This window comes from Myodes glareolus, chromosome 3, assembly GCF_982192425.1.
Source record: "Myodes glareolus chromosome 3, mMyoGla1.1, whole genome shotgun sequence".
In the NCBI taxonomy this organism is placed as follows: domain Eukaryota; kingdom Metazoa; phylum Chordata; class Mammalia; order Rodentia; family Cricetidae; genus Myodes; species Myodes glareolus.
The window spans coordinates 16,335,475-16,343,860 of NC_142028.1; the positions used below are offsets into that span (position 1 = coordinate 16,335,475).

At 47.3% G+C, this 8,386-nt stretch overlaps 1 pseudogene; it reads right to left on the reverse strand.

Moving 5' to 3' along the window:
* Positions 1-512: 512 nt before the first annotated feature.
* LOC146895335 (signal recognition particle RNA) lies at positions 513-796 on the reverse strand (annotated as a pseudogene).
* Between the last annotated feature and the right edge of the window lie 7,590 nt (positions 797-8,386).

Consider the following 8,386-nt stretch of genomic DNA (forward strand, 5'->3'; position numbering starts at 1 on the left):
TGCCGTTCTTTGTGCGTCACTAAAGCTGGCCCAGAGTCTTGACGATATCTATGCACATTCTGAAAACTTCATAGTTTTGGATTTTGCTAGTTAAAAATGACATTGAGAGGTTGGCAAGATGGCTTAGCAGGTAAAGGTGCTTCTTGTCAACCCTGCCAACCTGAGTTGGATCCTTGGATCCTAGGTGGAAGCAGAGAACCAATTCCTGCAGGTTGTTTTTTTGACCTCCACAAGACACATAAATGTAGAAAAAAAGAAAAGATATTAAGAACAAATTAATGTTTTTTAATAGATTTTTTTGTCTTTCCTCCCTCCCTCCCTCTCTCTCCCTCCCTCCCTCTCTCTCTTTCTTTCTTTCTTTTTTTCTTTATTTCCTTTTTTTTTCTTTTTTTTTGGGGGGGTCATTTTTTTATTTACTTATTTATTTATTTATAAAAATTTCCACTTCCTCCCCTCCTCCCCTCCTCCCCATATCCTCCCATTCCCCCCACTCCCTCTCCTTTATTTTTCTGATGGGGTCTCTCTATGTTGCCAGGCGGGAGTGCAGTGGCTCTTCACAGGCATGATCCCACTTCTGATTAGCACGGGAGTTTTGACTTGCTCTGTTTTTCCAACCTGGTTTGATTCACCCCTCCTTAGGCAGCCTGGTTATTTCCCGTTACTGGAATATTACCGTATTGATGTCAGACCATATCAGCACGGCACAGAGCAGCTCAGAACTCCTGGATTCAAGCAATCCTCCAGTCTCAACCTCCCCAAGCAGTTGGGACAACAGGCATGTGCTACCATGCTCAACAGTCCCCCCTCATAGTTTCAATATTTCCATGCGATGTTTGTGATGCCCAGGTTTAATTTTATTTATTAATTTATTTATTGTGTTTTCAAGATAGGGTCTCCCTATGTAGCCTTGGTTGTCTTGGAATTCGTAGACCAGGCTGTCCTTGAACTCAGAAATCTGCCTGTCTCTGCCTCCTGAGTGCTGGAATCCAAGGTGTGCCCCACCATCACCCGGACTCCAGATTTTACTTATTACATCTACAATGTGATTTTGGGTTTTGTGTGTGGATGTGTTTTGTGTGGGGGTGTGTGTATGCTTGTGTGTGCACCTGTGTGCGCAGGGTGCATGTTGGGGGTCCAGAGATCAACCTCAAGTGCTGTTCCTCAGGTGCTGCCAGCCTTGCTTGGCCGAGACAGCGTTCCTCATTGTCTGGAACTAGCCAGGTGGGCTAGCCTGGCTGGCCAGTGGCCCCACATCTGCCTATCCTCCCTTACTGTTGCTGGGCTTACAAGCAAGCACAGTCACACTCAGCTTTTCGGTGTAGGTTCTGAGGACTAAGCTCAGGTCCTCGTGCTCATTTGGCAAGCATTCTTTTGAGCTATCTCCCCAGTTCCTCAAACCCAATGTTTTATATGTGGCTTATGAACAGTTGCTTCTAGTTGTCCAACCTGGTGTTCATTTGTTTTGCCTCATCACGGAGGCCAGGGTGGCTTCAAACTCACCATGTAACCCAGGCTGCACTTGAAACTCCTGGTCTTGCTGCCTTCTCCTACCAATGCCCGGGATTTCAAGTGTTTCTCAACATATTTTGCTTTAATGTTCAAATGCAGTTTATAGATTATTTGTACATAGCTACAATGGAAAATTGTTTTTATAACATATGTACATTTTATAGACATTTTAATGCTATCCATTTGTATAAAGTATGCATCACTTGCATTTGATGACTTCATCAGGCAAGCATGGTATATGTACTCTTCAAAATGGTTGTATGTACTCATGGTTATATGTACTCTTCAAAACGCACAGAACCATACAGTTACTTGACAGCAAGTCTGCTCTTGATCTAATTGTTTAAGACCAACCATGACTTAATAGCTATTCTTATGGCTGGAAAGATATCTCAGTGGTTAAGAGCAATTGTTGGGTGTACAGGGGACCCGGGTTCAGTTCCCAGCACCCATGTCAGAAGCTCACAGCCTTCAGTAACTCCAGCTCCAGGGGACCAAGGTCTCCAGTCTCTGCAGGCCCCTGTGCTCACAGACATCTACCTGCACACAGACACAATTCTATATACAGCATTAAAGATAATGATACAAGCGGAATCTCTCAAAGTTATTCTGTTTAGGAAGCTTATTATTTACGAATGGTAACTGCGAAAAGTACTTTCCAACATTGGCTTTCTAAATGGTGTATGGCTTGCCAATGCCGCCATCTTCTGGCTGCCATTACACACTGCACCATCCAAAGAAGAACAAAGTTCTTCATGGATGCTGTGAGAAATTTCGCTTTCTTTCCTTTTTGTTTTTAAGAAGGCCTGGAGGCTTGTTTCCTATTTCCCCCATTAAATTCTTGACTATCCGCCACGATTCCAGCCATCTGCTGGAGCAAGGATGACGCAGTGCCAACACAGGGTACGCTGGGAGAGCTGTCTTCACTTCGCCCTTCTGAACTGTGTTCCGCTTTGCCTCCAGAGCACGGGATAGCCTCTGCTATGCACACCAATAAGCCCCCTTGGCTTTAGCTTCTAGGGAGATCAGAGCAATGATCAGAGCACTAACACAATATCAAAGGAAGAGGAGGGGACCGGCCCAGCAGATCCATTCCGTTAGCGCCATCCCCACGAGGATGCTGGCTTTGATCATCAAACGAAGATCGCGCCTTCCATCCAGCACCTTTTCTCAAACAGCTTATTCTCTAGAAAAGCGGTTTTTACTTCCTGTTTACATCGGTAAGAGCCACGTGTGATAGCAGTCCTGTGTGAATGAGAAACATCCTCCATGGGCTCATGTATTTGAACACGTGGTCCCCAGCTGGTGGTGCTGTTTGGGGGCAGGTTATGGATCCGTCCTGGAGGAGGTGTGTCACTGAGGGTGGGCTTTGAGGATGTCTAGCCTTCCCCACTTCCTGCTCTGTCTCTTTGCTTCCCATGTGGATGAAAAAGAACTCTTTGCTTCCTGCAACTTCTGCCTTGCCTTCCTTCCCGCATGGACTTCATCCCTCTGGAACCTGAAGCCAAACTAACTCTGGTTCCTTAAGTCACTTCTGGTCCTGAGGTTTTGGTGCAGCAACAGGAAAATAGGGGCTACAGGTACCAGGCTGTGAAGAAGGTCAGAGTACTGCCCCCACTGCCATCTTGTATAATGACCCAACTGTTAGACATCCCTGAAGCCCACTGTGACAAAGTGCCCAGAAGAAGTGACAGAGGAAGGAAGGGTTTGCTTTGTTGCCGTGGCTGCTGGAGGGCTCTGCCCACGGCAGTGGGAGGGGAGGCAGATTGGTTGCTTCTTGGGCAAATAAGAAACAGGCACCTAAGTCTAGAACGAGAAGGGGGTATAGGTTTCGAGGACTGCCCCTAGTGGCCTCCATCTGATAGGTCCCCCATCCGAAAGATCTCATCATTTCTCAGAACAGTGCACCCACACAGCTGGAACCGAGTGTTCAGGCACATGTGTCTGTGGAGGGCTCTTTACCTGCAGATCCCTGCAGTCGCTGACCACAGTGATGGGAATGAAGGTGACTGTCACCTCACAGCAATATGGTTTTGTTGGAGCATCCCTGACAGACCTGAGTGTGGAAGGTTTGGGCCCAAGGGTGGTGTTAGTCGGAGGAGACTGAACCTTTAGGAGAAGGAACCTAGTGGAACCAAGTCAAGTCACAGGGACTGTCCTCGAGGCCATTGACCTGGCTAGTTTTATGTCAGCTCTACACAAGCTGACGTCACCAGAGAGGAGGAAGCTTCTACTGAGAAAAAGCCTCCATAAGATCTGGCAAACTACGTGGCATTTTCTTAATTAGTGATCAATGGGGGACGGCCCAGCCCATGGTGGGTGGTGCCACCCCAGGCTGGTGGTTCTGGGTTCTGTAAAGAAGCAGGCTGAGCAAGCAGGGGAGGCAAGCCAGTAAGCAGCACCCTCCATGGCTCCTGCGTCAGCTCCTGCCCCCAGGATCCTGCCCTGCTTGAGTTGCCGCCCTCACTATGACAACGAGCTGTCAGACGGAAGTGTGAGTGGGGTGAACTCTTTCCTCTGGTTGTTTTGACCGTGGGGTTTCATCACAGCAACAGTGACGCTCGCTGAGTCGGGGTGTTTGGGTTCTGTCCTCTCTGCCCTGTCTTTGCTTTCTGATAGTCCTGATGAGCACAGCCAAGCCATGCTGAACTGAAAGCCCGGAAACTGGGAGCCCAAATAAACCTTATTTTCCTGTAGTTGATTTTTCTCAGGCATTTTGTCATAGTGATAGGAAGCTGCCTAACAGGCTTGCCATAAATACATTAAACTTTACTAGTACCAAATAATGCTGGGAAAAGAGATGAAAATGAAAGCGGCTGGAGGAACTATGGTAGTGATGGCAGAGGCAGAGATGGCGGAGGTAGGGATGGCAGAGGTAGCCATGGCAGAGGCAGAGATGGCGGACGTAGCCATGGCAGAGGCAGAGATGGCCTTTGCAGAGACAGCTGCTGGGTGGAAGTCCCCTTCCCCCACCGAAGGCCGAGATTCCGTGGACTTTGGTTTCTCCTTATAAATATTGTGTGGGGTAACTGTTTTAGAGTTATTATTTTTAAAAGTCCAGATTATATTTATTTCTGAACAATAGCTGAGTACATAGAATTAGGCATCTTAGTGGAGGTCCATGTGGTTTTACTTTTTGTATTTGTTTTGCAGCGGGGCCTCATGTAGCCCAGGTGCCCTTGAACTCACTCTGTAGCTAAGGATAGAAGGATGACCTTGAAGACTAAAACATTGTTTTCAGACTTAATTTGTTTTGTGTATATGAGTGCTTTGCCTGCGTGTATGTATGTGTACCAATGTGTTCTTTGTGTTTAGGGAAGGCAGAAGGCGGCATCAGATCCCCTCTGTGTTGTTGATGGGAACTGAGCCTGGGTCCTCTGCAAGAGTAACAAGCTCGCTTCCTGCTTCAGTGCTGAGTCCCTCGAAACTCCTTTTGAAATTGTTATTTCATTGCTTGAGGTGCATGAGTGCTTTGCCCTTGTCTGAGGAGGCAGAAGACAGTGCTGGATTCCCTGGAAATGAAGTTACGGATGGGTGGTTGTCAACTGCCATGTGGATGCTAGGAACTGAACTTCGGACCTCCAGAAGTGCAGTTAGTGCTCGTAATTGCTGCGCTGTCTCTCCAGGTCCCCACTTTTCTCTTTCTTTCTTTTCTCTTAAAAATATATGCCTAAAGAATATCCCGTTGTATCTGTACATAACATTTTTATTGTTATTGGGTATGGTGAGCAATGATGCAATGATTTAATTTCTTTTGGATGGAGTAGTGAGATTACTGGATCCTGCGGTCCTCCTCTTTCCATTTTGTGAGAATCCCCCCATATTGCTTTCCACAGTAGGTATGAACGTCCCTGCCCACAGTGTCTGTGAATTCCTTTGACTCTGTATCCTTACCGGCATGCGTTATAGTCATTTTGACAATAGCTGTTCTTTCTGGGGTTATGGCAGGGACAAAGTGGCTGCATTAGCTAAGAATACTGACCTTTCCCTTGGGCCTGCTGATGGCCAATGGTAACTAAAAGCATGATAAGCTCTTGCACCGCTGCCTTCATTTTGTACTTGTTTCTTCTGCCTTAAACTTTGGAACAAGTTCCAACTCAATTCTACGCGTTAATCATTCAGATAGCGCTCATCATGTAATCCTCCTCTCCGAGGTTCAATACACCGAGATGAATAGCTAGGAGTTTGAAAGATTTTCTGGAACCTTCCAAAACATCCTGCTCCAGAACTCCTAGAGAGACGCCTGGAGTCTCTGTCTGTGCCCATGCTCCTCCAAGGAACAGGATGCTGGCAGCCACATCAACCCATGCCCGCTTGAGCGGCAGCCACCTTCTCATGGGAAGTGAGCCGTGTCTGCCTCCCAGGATGACCGGTCAGACGGAACCACAACTGGCAGGCGATCAGAGACTGCACCTTCAGTGCCAGTATCTTCCTCAGCACTGAAAGGAGTCCCCCTCTCTCCCCACCATCTGTGCTACACTGAGGAGACTGGGGGTGCCCCCCCCCTTTGTTCTATTTGCCATGAATAACCTCAAGTCATTTCAGCTGCCCAGGAGGCAACCCTTGGACCTGTTTTGCTCCTGTGGCTACATTGAATTACTCATCTGTTTTTGAGGACCTGATATAACCTAGCCTGGCCTCAAACTCCTTTGTGAAGCTGAGGATGACCTTGAACTTCTGATAGTCCTGCCCCCACCTCCCCACTGATGAGATTCCAGACATGCACTGCCCACCCTGTTTGTGCGGTTCTGAGGATGGAGCCCACGGCCTGTGCCTGCTCCATCAGCACTCTGCCAACCGAACTACACATGTAGCTGAGGGATGAGGCCTAAGATCCCTGATAGGCACAGAGATAAGAAGAGGGGCCACAAATAGATAAAAAGACGGGGAATTTCCAGTTTCTTTTCATCCTTCTGACTGGAGACAGAGATCTAAAGGTCTGGTGGGCTTTTTCTCCCACCAGCAGGGCTCCCCTGCCACTGGGATTGGAGATCTAAAGAGTTTAAATGAATACCTGTGTTATCATGAAGCAGAGGCCCTAGTGGAATTCTGTGGCTCAGAGGATCATCAGTCAAATGCAAATGTGTCATAAAGGCTTGATTCCTGGTGGTGGTGTTGGAAGATGGTGGAACCTTTAAGAGAAAAGTCATTAGGTCACTGGGGTCATGCTCTTGAAGAAGATTGTGGGAACCAGTTACTTCCTCTTCCTCTTCCTCACTTCCTGTCTCACAAGATGAGTAGCTTCCACTGCCATGCATTTCCAACCTAATGTGCCTTGGTGGATGCAGACAAGGGCATGGCTGCTGCAGGGGATGGTTGAGGGGAAGGGCTGTGCCGTAGACTTGAGGGAGAGAACAGCCAGAGGCATCTGGAAGAATCCAGACTGAATCTGGCCATAGGGTGTGTCAGGGCAGGTCGAGGGCAAGAGGAGAGAGAGAGAGAGAGAGAGAGAGACAGAGAGAGAGAGAGAGACAGAGAGAGAGAGAGAGAGACAGAGAGACAGAGAGACAGAGAGACAGAGACAGACAGACAGAGAGAGAGAGAGAGAGGAGAGAGAGAGAGAAGAGGAGAGAGGAGAGAGGAGAGAAAGCAAGCAGACCAATAGAAGAGTGCAGGACAAGAGACCACAGGGCTGAAATGGCAGGTTTATACAGGAAGGAGAAGCTGGGGGAAGGGAATGGGCTGGAGAGGCTTAGGGTAAGAGGTGGGTGAGAAGTACTGGGAGGAGCCACAGGAACCAAGGGAGCCTTGTCCTGGGTTTCCTTGGGACCTAACAGTTGGAGGCCCTAAACAACAGGACTCTCAATTCTGGACTGAACCTCCAAAACTATGATTCAAAATAAACTTTCTCTTTTACATTTTAATAACATTTATGGTTTTTGTTTATGTGTATGTATGTGAGCCTGGATGAGTCGATGTGCCAGATGAGGGCATTAGGGCCCCTGAAACTGGAGTTATAGGCAGATGTGAGCCACTATGTAGATGCTGGGCATTGAACGTAGGTTCTCTGCAAGAGCGGCCAGTGTTCTTAGGCACTGACCAATCTCTCCAGCACCCTCTTCTTTTCCATTGTTAGTTTCTTTAGTGTCCAAATGATAAGTTTCTTCTGGAGGACTTTTGTTGTCTTTTTGAGGAAGGGTCTCAGGTATCCCAGGCTTTCCCAAGACTTACTGTGTGGCCACAGATGGCAAACTCTTGATCCTTGCACACCGTCTCTCAAGTCTTGGGGTTCCAGACGTGTGCTATCACCCTGCATTTCAGTATTTTTATACCTGTAGATCATACACACCTTGCTTATGTTCTTATCTATGGTTATACATAGCTTATTTATTAAATGTTTATATTTAAATCTAGCTCCTGCATATGAGAGATTAAACCTTTTCTAAGTTATTTGCTTCATGTATTTTACTATAGAAATGGAAAGCTGCCTGATACAGAAACGCACTGGTAAATGCTTCCAAACTAGCATTAATAATGCCTGAAATATATGTCTTCACTAGACAGTCCAGAAGTTCCGTGCTCAACCACTGCGTCTGAAGGGAGAGTCTGGGTCATGCTTGCCATGGGAAGCAGAGTACGGTAAATACTGCTGGTACCGCGACCGCGGACCTTGACCCTTTGGCATTGCCAGTGTTTAGAGTTTATCGGAGGAACAAAGATCAGGAATGTTTGCTTTCCCTGTTAAACTTTTCCTAACTTGGACCTTCCAGTTCTTAAAAATTCTTTGTTTGAGGTCTATCTTCAGATGATTTTATTACTTGTTGGCATGGAGGCTTCAAAGCCGAAGGCAAACCGGTTTCCTCAAGTGCGCATGTTTCCCTCTGGGCCTATTAGCGACCGTTCGTAGTGGAACGGAAGCAGGTGTTGCTGACTCGCG